This window comes from Labrus mixtus, chromosome 15 (genome assembly GCF_963584025.1).
Source record: "Labrus mixtus chromosome 15, fLabMix1.1, whole genome shotgun sequence".
Classification (NCBI taxonomy): Eukaryota; Metazoa; Chordata; class Actinopteri; order Labriformes; family Labridae; genus Labrus; species Labrus mixtus.
The window spans coordinates 22,038,705-22,057,087 of record NC_083626.1 but is presented as its reverse complement, the minus strand read 5'-3'; the positions used below and the strand labels follow the sequence as shown (position 1 = coordinate 22,057,087).

The window sequence follows — 18,383 nt, the reverse complement described above, 5'->3', positions numbered from 1 at the left end:
ATAAATAAACTTGCCTTGCCTTATTTGCAGAACATGACAAATGGTTAAGATAGGCTAACTAACAGTGTTGTTCAGACCTCGAATAATTCAGAGGAGACACAATGCTTCCATGCATGTAGAGATGTGAATGAAAGGAACATTTGAACTGGTCTTTATCTGTTTTTCCAGAGCTGTATGTATATTTGAAACACTTATTTACTCAGATTTGTATTGAAAAATATTTGTTAAGCTTACAAAAAAAAGTATTTGGATTGTTGAAAAACCAACATGATGGTCCATACATTACATTTCTTGAGAATTGGAAAAACTTACAAATATTTGGCAGTCCAAGCAATATGTTGCTGAAGGAGAACAAGGAAATTGGTGGCTCAAGAACTGAGTTGGTTTTCTTTAATTGTTGCAGAGTGATCAAACGTAGACTACATGTTAAAGAATAGAAATATGAAAATACCCATTGGATTGATTTTTACATTTTTAAACATGTTTCCCTTCCTTACTCTTCTTCTATACTTCTTCTTATAGTGTCCTCCCCTCCCCAGAAGGCCAACCCAGAAGTAGTTTACATAAAAGATCATACCATTTGGATGGGAAGTTTAAATTCCCTGATTTGTCTCCTCACCTAAAGCTCCTCTTCTTTTCTCATTGCTTCTCATCCATTGCTTCTCTTTTTTGTTTCTCCACTCTTTGTTATCTTAACTCAACTCCTCCCCCCTTTTGGTTCCATTAATCAAAATCATCCCAACTTTTAAGATTTTGAAGACCTATGGAAATCAACACTGCTGCAGTTCTCTTTTAATCCAACAGATGGCACTACATCTCTACTGAATATAGTCTTTTTTTTGTACATCCTCTCTTGCCTGGATGGAAAGAAGTCTTGTGTACCCTGACCTTCCTGACAGGTATTGAACAAGTCAAACCAGCAACATTCATATGAAAAAGGCATTTCCCCCACTGGTACACAATCAAGTGTAACTGTGATGATGAAAAGTGATGAAAAGTATTTAATCTGAAGTCAGCATCTCTTAATTTACTTTATCGAAGAGTGGGCAGCATTTTTCAAATGTTGATGTTCTTATAGTTACAGAGGAGAATCTGTGGTAGGACTTTTGGTATTGTTACTGTTAATCTCTCAATATTGGTGGAATTCATACTCATATCGTTTGAAACACACTGAAAATAAAACTGATGCCTCTAATCATTGGTTCCCAACCCGGGGTCTGGGCACATATTAGATAAAATCATGCATTATTGGGAAATTAACAAAGCTCTTTTGGTAAGAACAAGGGTGTAGGCATATAGGATTTATGTTATTTTTTTAAAGCAATGTATCACTTGTTTTCCGTGGAGGTCCTGAGCTTTTCATAGATACAGGAAGGGACGACTCCAACGAAGAAAGGTTGGGAACCAATGCTCTAAAGAACCCACAAAGGCAAACGAGACCATCAGTGAGAAGATTGACTGTTTCTATGTAGTTATTTTTAGTACCTGTAACTCCTGCCATCAAGTCAGCCACGTTGATTTATAGCATGCAGACTGAAAAAGCCTTTGTTTACATTTTCCCCAGCAAAGACTTCCAGTGAGTGATATGTTTGACTTATAAAAGACAGCAGGAAAAGAGTTTTTGCTGCATTACACTACTGGACAGCGTCAGCAAAGAGTGCCACCACTTTGTCCACAGCGGTTGCACAGGAGCTTTGAGTAAAAAGTAATAACACCACCATGTAGAAATACTCTGCTACAAGTTGAGTCAGCAAAAGCAGAAAAGTATTTACATCAAAATATAACATATATCATGGCGATGACCAGTTTCTAAATGATGCTCTTTTTTGGGATAGTCGAACCTGATGCATTAATGTTTTCATCACATTGATGTTGCAGCTTGAAGTGGATTTAATTTCTTTCTCTTTATATATATGATATGTGTATATCTGCAATGCACCTTGTGAATACCCCCTCAGTGAGAAATATCCCTCACTAAGTTATTATTATCTCCATTTCTTCATCATTTTAAACTCACAATATGAAACACTAAGATATGAAACAGTAAGATATGAAAACGACGAGATAAGATTAGATGCTGTACGATACGATAAATTATATACGATACAATATATGATACAATACGATACAAAAGGAAATGAAACTATAAGATAGAATACAATATGTTGCTTACAATAATGATAATATCCATAATCAACAATTCAGTGATAATTGATGTATTGCAACACAATTATATAATGATACATCACGATATCTAATCAACTGTAGAACACAAAATGTTCCTAATATGGAACATTTTATTCACTTTATTCACTGCACTTTGGTGTCAGCTTCATCTCCTATCATGCCTCACTGTTGTTCGACATTATCCCACAGTCGTCTTGTATCCGTCTGTCAACACCTTCTTTGGACATCTGTCCAAGTTGCCCTCTTTCATGTTATATGTGCCAAAGTCAGGAGTCACAAAGTAATGACAGTTCGAGTCAGAGAAACGTGTTTAGAGAGCCACATTTTTTATTTTTTATTGAAACAACATTTGGCACCAGCTATTCAATAATTGCATCACACAAGTCAGGATGGGAATAAACTGCACAAATTCAATTGCCTAAAGAGGTGCCTCCCAAAAAATCTTTACAATAAAACCAGCATCCCACAGTGTTTATGTACTAAATAATATAACAGCGTTTTCTTTCAATGTATTATTAATATTTTGACATATTGAGTGAGAAATGTTGCCAACCTGGTTCGTGCCGCGAGATATACCAGCATGCTTTGCAGAAGCTCACAGCGTGCAGGCTCATGATGCCACTTTTAAATCATTTTTCTCCCACATTTATGTCAAATAATCCATACAAAGAAAACAGTAGTAAATTATTATGGATATAAACCTTTTGGAGTGCTAGTTCTACTGAAAAGACTCCTCAGTTCAAGACATCAAATCAGCAGCAGAGCTGGAAATGTGTAGTGTGTCCGCACCGTCAGGACAACGATATATTGCTGTATCGAAATTTTGTCCACCACCTCGTAGGAAGTATTTGATAAGGAGTATTGTAGCCAAAAATAGTTTGACTCAGGTGATGTAGCTTGGGTAATCACTTGGTCAGGCAGGGCTGCTCGACATGGCTGTAAAACTGCTGTGAATGAGAAGTTATTCTACGACAATCAGGGGATGTATATCCACTGAAGTATAAATACTGCTGTGATGTTTGTACCTGCAGGCTTTCACCCTGATTATATCTGAAAACCTGACACAATGATTTAGAAGTGAAACTGCTGATACAGTATCAGCGTGGCCAAAAGGAACACTTCAGGAACTCACCTCCTGACCTAAAAATAATGAGGCTCAGCTTTAATATTTGTGTGATTTTTTTTTGTTTACAGTGAATATGATTGATGACTTTCCGCTCCGTGATGGATTGCTTTGTTTTCGCGAGGCTGTTGTTTTGTTGTTTTTGTCACATGATTGATGGGATAAATGAGGATCTTAATTGTCTGCTTGTGTTTATTTTGTATTAGAGGAGTAGAAACAAAAGCCTCTAGATTGTACAGTTAAAACCCTGTGTGTTATTTTATTAGAGTCCTCTATAAGCCAGGAAAGCAGTGGAGATAAAAAGGGAACAGTATAGCCCCATAACCATGTGTTCATGGTCTGGTTGATGACGTATTCTGCCTGGACTCACTGTGCACATGTTCATTAATCCGGTGCACATCACAGCATCCACAATACAATTAGACAATGGTCAGAATCGCCTGCTATTGTCAGTAACCAATCTTCTACTCCCCTGAATCGTTAATCCTGTGTAAATCCAATTCTCCATCAGGACTGATGTGGTTTACACTCCATTGTTTACATGCATGACTCATGAATCATGTCTGTCTCACTTTAATGGATTCAAAATCATTCCGGGTTCCATTAATTGCCTCCACACTAAGAAATAGAGCAAATTTCTTTCTCCCTCCTCAAACATGAATCCAGGCAGTAGATGTTGGTTTTACAAAGCCATCTGCGGTGCCGCCTGAATGCTGGTGGCAGGCTTACAAGGGCTGCTGGTGTTTTTAAAATAGAAGCATAGCTGACCAGATTTGCCCCAACCAGACACCGTCACGCTCCAGTAGCAGGTAAAACATTCACTGTAAGTACAGCCCCTGCATACTGCATGAACAGCGCTGGTTTGAGCTTTTCCCAATAGAGAACGGTGAAGGGTAAATAGATTAAAAAACACACACAAAGTGAAAGACAAAGAAGTGCTTTTTAGTCCAAACAAAAGAGTTTTAATTAGAGTAAAAGTGCCTGTTTCTTTGATGGGAAGAGCGATCGCTGAGAGATGGATTATACAGCCGAGAGGAGGTGCGAGCTCTTCAGCTTTTCCAATCAGCCTGGCCTTTTATGTGCGTCTCCCCCTGTCAAGCAATTGCTTACATAATCATCTGCTTACTCTAATCTCTGCATCTGTCCCACAATTCTGTGCACTTTTACACTTCCCCACTTTTCTCTCTCGTACCCCCCTTCACCAAAATCCAATGCAAAACCCTATCCCTGCTCCCTGGTTGTCTCCTTCAGTGCTTTTTATCTGACATGCCCACTGGTGCTCTCACCCTCTCTCCTGTCCCTCTTACCTCAGGCGGTGAGTGGTCATTGATTACCCTACGCGGATTGTATGATGAAATGCCACTCGCCCACCTAACACCCTCTTGTGAGCTGCCCCTGACATCCCACTGCCTCTGCGCACAGCAGACCGTCTTTTGCAGCCTGTTTCATGTTTTAATACCTCTCTATGACATCTGGAATCCCATTTAAGTCTTTCAGTTGTCACCTTTAGCTACACTATTGCAACTCTATATAGGTAGAAAATGTTATTATTTACAATTATACGACGAGAGACTAAATCCAGTTTATTCTCTTTTGCTGTAAATTGCCTGTGCTAATTTAAGTAAATGATGTGGATTACAGTGTAAAACCTGATGACACACTCAAAGCCAGAAAGAGCTGCATCCAATTAGTCAGCTAATTAGCAAGTGAATGTTGTTAAAAGCATCAAAGGTCTTCAATAGAAATGGAAAACAAAAGGTTAAACCGGAGCATGCACAAGATAGTTTTTTTATTTTTATTTGGCATCACAATTTAACTGATACAATGAGAATAGCTGCTGTTTATTTTCGTGTTTTGTGTGTGTGCGTGTGTGTGTGTGTGACAGAGGAAAGGTTGGGATTCATGTTTGACAGAGCCATGGGCAACTTGTACAGATCTGTTAACTCTCTAAAATGGAGACGCAGAGCTGCACAGTGGGGCTGAATTCTCTCCGCAGGAGTGTGAACAGAACCAAAAGCCTGTGCTTGTAGGCTGACTGCAACGTCACTAACTTTCCACAGCCGTAGTTAGACATCCCTCCAGGGTCGCAGCGAGAGGTGACACGTGCCTGCATAAACTGTCCAGTCAGGAAGCAGAGAGGATGTCAAGCGGCTGTGGCTCCCTTTCTTATTTTAAGAAGATCTCACCAAAATAGGTTGCTCCCACAGAGACAAATAATTGGCGTGATATCTCGGGGGCACGAGCATGAGGAGCAGTCTGCATTTTAATGCCAATACTCCACAGGAACAACCCCGTTATGCATGCCAGTGGGCACGATCTTTGGACCCTGTGTGTTTAGGGAAGACATGATATCAGAACGGAGCTGAAGACAGGGTATGAAGTTTAAGGATGTAGCATGAACAGAGAAATGTTTGTCATACTGCTGTAATAAATGTGGTTATTTTTCTGTTCATTGTATTTTCTGCTAGTTTGAATTTGCCATTGCCATGCCTTCTTACTGTTCCAGGCAATAGACATGCACGATAAAGGTGGAAAACAGCAACAATGACTGATTCCTGTGTTCTGTTTGTGCTGCTCACTCTGTTGACTATAACAACACTTCTCCAGCAAAGTGTAGGACTGAACCATCACTTTGATAAGTGGAGAAACATTAAATACACGTGCCAATACTGAATCCATCTATACGCCAGCAAAGGGCAGCTAAAAAGCTTTTTGCCATTAGCCTTATCTGTCATATCTTAGCCATATATTATGTTTACATCTCCCACTCTGCATAAGGAAAAAGTATCAGTGCATGTCACATCATCCACTACTGGCCTGCCATGTATACTACAGCATTTGTAATCTTTTTAGTGGATCCATGTGCACAGTAGTTGTTATCAAAATATTGTCGTCTGAACGTTGAACTTCATTGAAAATGAATGTTTCGTTCACATGTAAACGTGGCCTAAGTAAAGGAGACCATTGCTAGGGATGTTGCTCCTATCACAGCACTCACAGACTGCCATCTGAAGGTGGAATACTTATATATTATAATAATACGTCCCTGTTGTGCTTTGTGGCAATGTATAGCACACAAAGCCATAGCATTCTAATATGCTAACTTAGATGATGGACATGGCAATCATGTATCTTAGGGCCTATGTCCACTGATTTTTTTTGCGCTGGCCGTGCCAATTTTCAATTAAAAATTTAAAAAAATGTAAATTAAAGTTCAACTTTAGGAACACTGTTGTGCTACATTGTTTAAGTGGTCAAAGTTCTTTGAATTAAAGCAAATTTTAAGCATACAGAGCAAGTGAAAACAGCCCTAACGGTCACTACCCAATGGACATCAACTACGGTAACCTAGCAACAGTAGAGAAGTGAGAAGCGCTGTGAACATGACAAAACCATTCATTACTCCCGAAACAAGTTCTGTATATGAGAGTAGTTGCATAAAACAGATTGTAAATGACAGACTGGACAGATCTAATGGAGCTCAATACAGAGCGTGGCAGTTGATGATGGATCAGCTTTCACCCTCCTCCAAAACACTCTCTATATTATCATACACTCACTCACACTGGGAGGCCAGAGACAAAGCAAAGACTGTCCCACTGTTTTCACTCTCCCTACCCAATAATGTGTCACATTTTTTAAGGGTTACAATGAAACCTAAAATGTATTTGGACTAAAGGGGGACCACACAAAGTAAAGTGCATTGACAATGACAGGTTTGAAAAGCTTTCTTATTTTTCTTCATTTGGGATTTATAAAAAAAAACAACAAACCAAAAGAAAAACCTGCCAGTGAAAAGCTTTCGTGCTTTACTTATCTTTTTTTCCTTTTTTACGGTGAGAGACATTAAAAATCACAGTAATTGGTTTGTTTTGGATCAACCTGACCAAATCCATGTTGACTTGCAAGCTGTTTGTTTTAAGCTAATTGGGAGTGGTCTGCTTATCTCAAAACCATTTTAGTAAAGGAAAATGAAAATCATATACCAAATTCAAGCAGCTGTAGGTAAATACTAACATTCAGTACCTAGAGTACTTATAAAGCAACAGTCCTCATTTCTCTTCATTTGACATCTTATGGTCTTCTTAATAATCATCTACAACAGTTTAATTCCTCATCTAAGTGCATGAAGTATATCAGAGAGGGCGGACCATGACCAGAAACACTTTTCAAAGTTCTTCACTTACGTTAGGAAAATTAGCTTATTTGAACATCAGCATCTTTTTACATGACCACTTTTACTCAGGAGCAATTATTCAATCTAAAGCTAAGAAAGTAGAGGTAATGAAAGTTGAGCTGAGTTAAGTTAAGTCAAGATAAGTAGATCAATAAGTTAAGCCAAGTTAAGGTACGATAAGACTTTAAAGCTCCTCTAGAGGAATCAAGAGTTGTAGCCGCACAGAGACAGTGCCCTCACACAGATCTGTGTCTTCATAACACCACTGATTGTTTCGCACACAGTCAAAGACACATACTAACAGCCATCTGATCTGCTGTCTATTTGAATGGCTTTCCCTAAAGCCTGGTGTGCACGTCACTAGTCCAACCCAAGTCAGGCTGTGCAGGGTATCAAGAAAAAAAACCTGACATATCTAATAACCATCAAAGTGACCTTGAAGTCTGCTGAGTAAAGACAAGTTCCATCTCAGCCTACTGCAGGTGAAGTAGGAAGCTAATGTAATGTAATTGTATGTCTTGCTGTGGGACAATATGTGATGAGGTCACTCAGATCGTTTTAGCTCAGCCCGTATTGAAAAGCACCAGTTTAAGAAAAAATATATACTCAGCTCACAACACAACCTCTGGCTGCATCTGTGCCCCTTTGGATATCCACTGTTGGATCAGATGCAGAGTTATTAGTCATGGTCCCGTCCAATCAGCCATCCTTAATTCTTGTGCTACTGGGCATTGCTGTGGAGAGGACAGATTGTCTTTTATTGTCAGTTTGATTTCAAACTGGAGATTAGTCATATTCATGCTGCTGGTGGTGGCGCAAGCCTGTGTGTGTGTGTGCGTGTGTGTGACTCTAATATTTGCATTTGTGCCTCCAAACATCTGTGTGGCTAATTATTCACTTCACCAAATATTCTTAAGTAGCCATAGCTTCGTAGATTAAAGGGAGGATTCATCCCAAATTAGTATTTTCACATATTGTAAGTATGTTATTAAGACTAACAGAGCAGAAAGACTGTAGATGTGATGTCATCCATAGGCTTAAACACTGTAGCTGCTCAGCAGACAGTAAATAATGCTGCAATGTCACGGCATCATAGTCATTTTTTTCTGAGATGTTAAGTATGCCGCATGTGCTGCTGTTGCACCGTTGTACATTATATACAGGAGGGCTCTTGTTATGTAACCAAAACACAGAAGCTGGGGTATGCGATAGTCTTTCACTGACAATGAATCAGTGGCCATCAAAACCATATACAATCATTTAGATGCCATTGTATAAAAATGCAGGTGTGGACATAGGCAGCCGTCATTCCTGAACCACACACATTGAAAACCCGTGAAATGGACGGCACCTAGAACGATACAAAGACAATTGAGGATGTATAGAGTGAGCACATCGGTCCTACTGATGTTATATGGAGAGGGAGCGTCATCAGATATGATATTATAGCATGGGCTTTACAATGCAACTGAAAGGCAGGCTTGCTAGAATGCATAATATAACCGTAAAGGTAATAGGGAAATAAAGAATGAGTCAATACAGTGCCTCTTCCTGCGAGCAGTCATCAAACAGGCAACAACAAAAAAAAAACTGAATAGTCCTGATATTACAGGTATAACACAATCCAGCAGCATCACAAACTACTTCCTCCAAAATTGTGATTCAGCATAGATCTGAACATTATGATCAGAAGATCTTTTGTAAGACTTCAAGATAGATAGGCCTATCAAAAGATATGGCAACAAAATATAAGCAAAAGATGTTGAAAACCCTCTATACTGAACATTCAAGAGATACAAGGTTAAAAAAACCTGCTATATTTTGAAAGTCAGGCCATTTTTTAAGGTAAGCATTATATTTGACAATTCATTCGCGAGCCTATACCAACAGCTTGAACCAGTTCCTAGGAAGCATAAACGTTAGCGAGCTAATATTATTGCTATGAATTTATACCTTTTCTATGGTCAACTTTATTCATATGGCCATAGGGGGCTATAGCTGTACTGTCTAAGAGTTATAAGAGTTATGTAATGTCGCTTGGAGTAAGGCCATAAAGAGCTTCCACAAGTTGTAGACGGCCGTTAAGAGGGCCTGATTAATACCAAGTACAGTAAAGTGCAGTAGTCAAGTCTGGAGGATAACAGGAAATGGATGACTTTTTCTAAATCGATATATGATAGGGACGTTGAGATCTGAGCTTAAAGAAACTGGATTTGATGACTGTATAATTTGTTTATCCAATTTTAGGTTATTGCCACTCCTCCCAACTTTTTTTTTTACATGCGGTCTTATGTTATCAGACAGATGAAGGTGATACTGACCAGTAGTTACATATGAGGCCTATGTCACAATATTAAACCGTATTGTTAGGTAGGAAGTGGATTGATACCCACTTAAGTGGTTGTGAAACGTTAACGCCAAAGATGTGTTATATTCATACAGGCGTATAGCTACCAGGCTGATACCCTATGTCTACTTATTTTAACTCACCACTGAAATTGAACTTACTGAATCAGGAAGCCAACATGATGGAGATTTGTCAAATTTCCAAAGCCAATAGGACTTCCAACCTGGCGGTGAGATATTTGAACAACTTTGCGCATCCTTAATTGGGATGCAACTTCAGAAAATGTTATGTTATGTTAACTCATCTGAAGAGAACATCTCAAATAAAACTGCCTGAACTCCCAAAGCCAACCAACTCACGGAGTTGTGAGCTGAACTTAAAGGCTAAAACAGAATTGATCAATTAGTCTTCTTTGCCAGATAATGGTTTTAGAAAAAAAAAAGTGGCTTTTCTGCTCATTTTTGTTACAAAATTTTCCAGAAACGCACATTTTGATAAGCCAATATGAGATAATGTGAGACAAAAAAAAACATTTATTTGATTATGACACTGGGGCTATGGAAAGTGGGCTGATGAAAAGCAACATATGGAATTTAAAATAATTAGAGAAAATGATCAATCACTTATGAAAACAGTTAGCAGCAGCCTTAAACCACTAGAAGCCAAATGCGTTGTCTGACTTTTTTTTTAATCGAAAGTGTTTCGCAGTGCTTTTTTTTTTTTTTTGAATGAATTTTCCCTTTAACGTCTCCCTCCTCTCCGCTTGAATCATCACACAGCGTCACTCCTCAATAAAACACACACACACTCTCTGTGCGCATAATGATTCATCAACCACCGTTTGCTCATGAGACCGTGATTTCGGGACCGATGAGTACATTCTCGGAGCTGAGTGTTTCGTCGTGGGCCCTCGGATGCCCCCACCCCCACCAACACCAACTCCCCCACCTCCCTCATCCCGCGTCTCGACAGACCAAACGCTGCTGCAGCGGCATCACCGGCAGCCTCCAAACTGCGTTTTCGCTGCCGTGATAGATCCGTGCGGACGCCGGTGAGCTGCTATCAAGTGTGTGTGGGGGGGGAAAAAGGACGGACGAGCAAGGACTGCTTCGAGACTGTGTCAAACATCTAAAAGGGATAAAAAAAAAAAATAATAAAACATTTAAGGCAATGTTGTAGGACCGTCTTGTTTACCTTCAGACAATCCGCCGGGTGACAGTGATATCACGGTCGACATGTAAGAGCTGGATAACTATTCCCGTGTGAACGACACCCATCCGCAGCTGATAACAATAACATGAAAAAGGTAAGCTTGTTGACACATTTGGGTTTTTTTTTACATCGGGCGTTGCGGGTTTCATAAAACAAGACTCGATTTTACCTTCTCAGACTCCATTGTTTCATCGTCAATACCTTCTTGTTAAGTTTAAAAAAAAATTGCCATGTTTTAAATGATGTCGCCGTTCACCTGTCGACTCGTGAGCAGCTATGTGGATGAAACGTCGATGTGACTTGTAAAAAAAAAAATATATATCATGTCAACATGGTTTATTTCACGAATTGGACTGGAGCAGAGCTGCCTCCAGACTGCCTGAGCCAAAGTCAGTTTATGTAAAACTGAAACATTTTTTTTTTTTTTTTGCTTTCTGGAAGTGTTATCATGTTGAGTGCAAAAATACGTAGGCTATGTGTAGGCTATATCCTGTGGTAGACAAAGTTATGAAACCTGCTGTGGAGAAAGGCAGGGAGGGAATTTAATGAGCGTTTTAAGAGGGGGGAAAAAACACGTCTATTGAGAACAATTAGGCGATTTTTTGTTGGCTTTTAACTCAGTGCAGATTTTTGAATTAATCAGCACTAAATTACCATTTACTTGTGCTTGGTTACTTTTCTCCTTTCTGGCTTTTGATCAGTCCAAAAAATCTCAAAACTAAAGCATCAGCTTACTCCTTCTGTCTTCCCTTTGAAGTTTCGTCTCCCTCACTGCTGGATTAGTGAGAAAATATTGCAGTTTTTGGGGGGAGATATAAAATGTGAGAAAGATACTGTCCTCTGGAAGGAGTAGGGGCACCGGCACCCTACTGGATTCTCATTTGGATTTGAACCAGCTTGGGGGGGGCTGATCGATTCCCACTTTGTATCTGAGGCCTGTGTTCAGTTGTCGTTGTCCAACAGTAGTCCCTACAATTAAAAGCCCATTTTCGTTAGTGGAAGGCTGATTAATTATTCATCCCCTGCTCAATAGGACCACAAATCTGTGGATGGCACGCTGAAGGATGTCAGTGCAGCAGTCTATAAGCCTCTGCTTGGACAGCGGGGAAGGTTTGCACTGTATAGGCTGAATAGCAAACAACCCCCCCTTTTTTTTTTTTGTGAACCTCTACATGCTTTTTAAATGTGTGCTGGAACTGTTTGCTCTCAAAATAAACAGCGGGAGAATAAAAGCGTACAAGCTGAGCAGTGAGTGGTACAGCAGAGTCCTGGAAAAGCTCTGGGTGTCCTGTATGAAACAGCTCTGTTGGTGGTGGACTGCAGGCTCTCACTATAGGTGTCAATGTCATATCTGCTGCCAGGAGGCCAACAGCCGCGATGATACTGTAGCAGAGAGTTTGAAGAAAACCCAGCTGGCTCGAGTCCAGGATTGTGGGTGTTTTTAAAAAACTGGCTTAGTCAGGGCTACTGCAGGGAGTGATTAGACAAGATGCTGTTCAGTATCACACACATCAGCGTGACGTCAAAGGACACAGCTTCGAAAGTCTTTTTACACCGAGGCCCTGCTGGAGTATTGCAATAACTAAACCAAACATTGGTACTGAATACATGATGGTGACATTTAGATCACTTTCATCAAGACTGTCTGCTTAAATGCTTGCCATTGCAGTTGGTGAATTTGTGTCCTGAGAAAAGTTATCAGAGGAAACATTTAACTCAGTACATTTACTCAAGAAGCATCTTAAAGGACGTCACCTGATTTCTTTAATTTTTATGTTGCTTTATACTTCGGCTCCTCTTTATTTCAGAGAGAAAAATACTCTACGTTAGCACACAAGGATTCAAAGGTGGGACTTGACATTTACTTTTAGTAGCATAGCACAGTGGAGAAATACAATGACATACTACGCCCTATTCACTCATACAAAATTCATGAAAATGTTGGGACATTTTTAGGGTTCGTCTGCATGTGGGAACCCAAACAGCCATACCCCCCCCCCCCCCTTCCCCCGACTTTATCCGCCAGGAGTCTGTGTGAGCCAACACAGCAGGTAATATTCAGGAAAATGCACCAGAGCAAGTGGGAAGGGTTCATATCCTGCGACCCGCATGATCTCCAAGCACGTAATGAAACTACTTCATGTTTTCTGTGCACCAGTCTGCTCCTTTGTTCTACTGTGAAAACGTCCAAATCATCATTGTCATCATTGCGTCAGTCTCTGTTGCTTATCCACCATCCTGGCGCATTCTTTTTTCTTTTTCTTTTTTTTTTTACATCATGGCGCCCTCCCTCTCCCCTTTTTTGACAAGGGAACACTTTTTTTAAGGAGTGGATTAATTTTTCCCCTCAAGGTTTAAGTTGAACCAAAGTATTTTCATCAAAAATCCTCCAAATGGGTGACTTTGGTTCAAGTTCGACCTGCGGCTCCTTTCCTGGATGTCATTCCCCACTCTCTCTCTCCACGATTTCTGACTCTTATCCACTGTCTCATCGAATAGAAGCCCAAAATAAATCTTTAAAAATAGCCTATTTAAACGTAAACTTGAAGTAACAAAACTAAAAGTACTTGTTTTTTTTAAATTACTGGATTAAAGTTATTGATGGATTCATCTGTACATACCCAATGTAGCAGCCAATATGGCAGAGCTTCTGAAAAACACAGGAAACACCTCAGATATGATATGTGACAGAAGAGTATAGAACATGTTAAAGGCTTTATATGCGATTTTTTTCATCCAGCAGATGTCGCCCTTGAGCACCAGCATGAAACCAAAACAACTCGCGGTGCATTGTTGTGTTAGCATGCTAATGCTAGCGATCTTTATTATGCTCGTATCTTCACACTGCATGTACATTTACCCGAAATGAGCGTGATCTAGAAACGCAGTTAAGCAGTGAGTACAGTATGTCATTCTTCTTTTCTCTAGTCCCTCAATTAAACAACTTTTATTCGCGAGGGGAGGAGTCAGCCGGCCGTCCGATCGATGTAAACAAACTGAAGATAGGACTCGGAAAACTCGGAAAACATCACAGACATTGGGACTCGGGTGTTACACCCATTGTAGACAGTCATGACTCACAGAGTTATTTTCAGAGGATATACTTGATTTCTATTATATTTAAGTGTGAAAAATCACATTTAAAGCCTTTAAAGAGTAAGGAAGGACGCTTGTGAAATATTTTTTAAAATAAGATTAAATAAATCATAATGGTGTGAAATACACCTTTACCCCATCAGTGTATCTGGTTTCTGTCTGAGACGGGTCAAAAGCTGTTCCATTACAACTACCAGTGTATATTATTGGCAAGTATGTCAGTCTATCATAATTTATTACACCGCAGTCAACAGGTGAATTATCCTGTGAGGATAACAAACAACAACAGTGTAGTATAAGTAGAGAGTGTAATGTCAGTCACTTGTGTTTTTCTTTCTTAAAACTTCACAGGGGTGCTCAGTTTAAGCCGTGGTCAAGTGTGGGATATTGAATCCATATCAGGAAGAAAGAAATAGCATCTGAACATCACTAGTCAGTCACACAGTTTAGGTAGAATGCTATTTTTAAACAATGAAACTCCCGGATTTTCTTTTTAAATTCTGACTGAGAGAACACGTGCAGCAGAAATGATGTCCTGTGTGTTTAAAAACAGGTGTGTAAATGTACTAAGTTACTTGCCACCACCACATTAATTAACACAACTGTTGTATTTCCATTTTTTAATCCCTCAATTTAACATACAGAAACTGAACTTTATTGAAAGTTCTATTTATAGTACAGATTAAAATACCCGGCTGCACAGAATGAAGTAAGCGTTAGCTAATCATAAAATGCACTTACATTGATTTTTCAGTAAAAGTAATGTGTATCATAAACAGGGGCAATCTGTCAGCATAAGGAATGCAGCACAGTTACAGGACGTATGAACAACAACACAGAACAATGAGAACAACTGAAGGTCAAAATCAATGCCTATAGGTTAACAAGCTTAAACAGTTACACTGTACTATCAAAAGGTACTGTACTACCACAGTGTATTTCTCTATATCACTCTACATTATGGCCTAAGCAGACATGCATCCATCCAGTTTCTCGTATCCCCAGAGTTGCTAAAGCGGACGTAGAATTAAGGCTGAAATGACCTCATTAGTGTGTTCAATGTCTTGGGCCCCCGTGCCCACCTAGCGTTTTTTTTTTTCCAGGCAGAAAAGCGCTGGCTGTGCGCTTGGTAGCACTTGCATGGAGCGTCGGTGCGCTGAGAAGAAAAGCACTGCACTTCCGCCCTGTCTCTATGACAACAGTCTGTTGACAGCGGCCACTGTGTGACCAACACTGCTCCGTTACTTTTTTACTGCATGTTTTTTTATGTTAGATCGTTTATTTCCAGATTAAAAAATGTTTGCGCTGGGCTTCTGTATTAAATAATGTCACAGGGAGATACATTTGGTTTCAAACTATTCAGTTACATTTAATTGAAAATAGTCATGGACATTTCCTTTCACAAGATTTTGAATGCAGGAATTCCACTTGATTGTGTTGCTGCATTCACTTTTAGTGTGAGACGTGATTCATTCTTCAGCCCTTCAGTATTCACTGTTTTACCGTCCTAAAAACGGAGCACGGGCGTTTAAATCGCGCGTGTCCAACCTTCTGTGTTGCAGCGTCAGCATTTTGAAGCCTTGTGAAGTATGACTGCGCATGCTGGGGCGCATTAGCCGTATCATGAGAAGGGAAAGAGCACGAGTGTCACAAGGTATTTTCCTAATTGGCATGACAATGAACATGGACAACACAGCAGTCTCTGGCGCTAACAGCCTCTTTCTCTGCTCCTCTCGGAGTCTCCCTTTCTGTTTTATTAACTCCCCGGCTTTCCTCTGCCAATCTCTGCACTATATCAGCCGTATGTGGTGGGTGTTAAGGTCAGCTGACAAACACAGCAAGGTAATTACAATATAGTGCATTCACCAGCCTCTCATGTCACTCATCAGGCTGTTATATTGAATGATGGATAACTGCGTCAGGATGGATTACCTCTGTTATTGTGGCTACAGTAAATACAATAGGTGTGTGTTTATTTCCCGTTGGACTAAGTTTGACTTGGACAAAACAGTTTTAAATATAGCAGAGATATCATTTTGGTTTTTTTTTCTCCATAGCAACAAAGCATTAGTGTAACTTCAGTTCAGGCAGAAAAAAAAAAACGGCGCTCTGAACTCAGCCGTGTGTACACTTCCTCCTTACCGCCGCTGAAGTGTGTTTATGCTCCATCTGATCGCCGATTGTCTCACTGCAGCCTCTCAGATTTCAGGATAAGGAGGACTCGAATGGAGAGCAGAGCTGGTGTGGTTGCATATAAGAAGAGAGAGAGAGAGAGAGAGATTTTTATGACCTTGGTATCGCTGCTCGCTCGCTCTCTCTGTGCGTCTCCTACAGGAGCTGATGGAGTGTTTGGAGGTGATTAGAGTCGGCCTCCTCTGATGCCTCTCTGTGCTGCTGAGTCGGTGACCTTTCCTGCCATCAGGTCAATCTGCTCAACCATCTCCTCTCCTCTTTTATGTTCCCCCTTTCCTCGCCTCATCTCTCCTCCTTTCTCTTTCCCTTCTCCGCCTGTCATCTTATTACCTCTCCTCATTTCTTCTCTCAATCGCTTGCTTCTCTATTTTCACCCCTCCTCCTCTGCTCCTCTTTCACCTCTTTTCTCTTCCCCTTTCCCACCTTCGACTCTCCTCTTTTCCCATCCCTTCAGCTCAACTCTTCTCTTGTCTTCTCTTTTCTTCTCTTCTTTCCTCTCTTCTTTCATTATTCGAGCCCTCACCTCCTCTCCTTTGCACTCTCTACTCTCCTCTTAAAACCTTTTATCTCCTTTCCACATTTCCCATTTCCATGTCTTTTCTCATCTTCTACCTCTCTTCTGTACTTTACTCCTTCCTGTCTTTCCTCTGCATTTGTCCTTTGTTGACTCCTCCACTCTACTCGACTCTACTCTTCTCCGTCTCCTCATCTCTTGTCCTCTTTACCCTCTCTTCTCCTGTCCTCCCATCCTTTCTTGTTCCCTTTTCTCCTCCCTTCTCCTTAGTCTTCTTAACTTCGATCACAGTTACAATCTTTTGATCTCATATTTTCCCCCAACTTTTCTTCCTTGCTCTCCTCTCTTCTTCCTCCTTCCCTACATTCCCTCTCGTCTCGATTCTCTTCTTCTCTTCTGCACAAAGATCCGTTTCCCTTACTCCGATGTCCTCTGCACTTCTCTACCCTTTCTTCATTTACTCTTTTCTGCGTCCTCACTTATCATCTCCTCCCTGCACTTTCATTTTCTCTCTCTACTCCCTTCTGTTCCTCTTTTGTCCTTTCCTCTTCCTCTCTTTAACCTTCTCTCCCCTCTTCTCCTCTTCTCTTCCTCCTCTCTTCTCATCTTCTCCCTAGTCCTTTCACTGCTCTCTTCCCCTACTCCTTTTTTTTTTGTCTTTCTCTTCTCCGCCCTCCTCTCATGCACTCTGCTCTCTTATCAGTTTGTTTAATGCAGCAAAAAGAAAAGACGAAGCAAATCAAAAGATAAACATTCTTGTGTGTCGCATTAAATATCTCTCTCTCTCTCTCTCTCTCTCTCCTCCTCGAGTTTGCCCATAATCGTCAAGTTGTAACATCTCACATTTTCCACTTCTCGTATGAGAGCTGGAAATAGAAACAACTGTTTTACAGTCGGCCCCTGACAGGCGACTTGTTATCTCCCTGCATGTGTCACTTTACAATAAGTCCTTGCCCGGGTGGCGTTGCTGAATGGATCCTCTGACACGTATTTGCATGTTAAGCTGAACGTCCCTCACCAGGGACAATTAATCAGCACACAGCTATTAATGAGTGTGTGTCCCCTGGTGATTAATGTGTCTTGTGTGTCCGACGTGGGAAAGATCTCAGCAACATCTGCGTGTTCATTTAAGTGTTTTCATGCCAGTCCTTATTTTTCATACAGAATACAACTTTTCACCAGGATATTAGGGTTTGAATGTGAGTTTAAACAAATGAGAATTTGAATAAACAGCTAATGAAGTTATTCCGCTTGCCGTTTATGAATTGCTTAAAAATAATAATTGTTTTGTACTCAGAATCATGTAAATAAGCTGCCTCACATGACTGAGAGGTGTTTACTGTGCGAGAGAAAAAGAAATACACTGAACTCACAGAGGATTCTGAGGAAATAATGCAGGGGGATATTCAAGCTCAAGGATATTTTATTTTGTGACTACAAAGAGAATTTCTATAACCTTCGCTTGAATTTTTTTCGGGCAGTTTCGCTAAGTTGATTGAGTCTGTGGGTGGTTGTGTTTGTGTGTGTGTGTGTG

General features: G+C 40.3%; 1 protein-coding gene across 5 annotated transcripts in view; it reads left to right on the top strand.

The window, feature by feature from the left end:
* Positions 1-10,754: 10,754 nt before the first annotated feature.
* Positions 10,755-18,383, top strand: part of dlgap4a (discs, large (Drosophila) homolog-associated protein 4a) — an 83,921-nt gene continuing 76,292 nt past the window's right edge. For 4 of the 5 annotated variants that reach the window (XM_061057584.1, XM_061057581.1, XM_061057580.1 and 1 more), the window contains exon 1: positions 10,755-11,140. The gene's annotated coding sequence lies outside the window, so the exon portion shown is untranslated. The remainder of the gene's footprint in view (positions 11,141-18,383) is intronic. The other variant, XM_061057583.1, reaches the window with a different exon arrangement.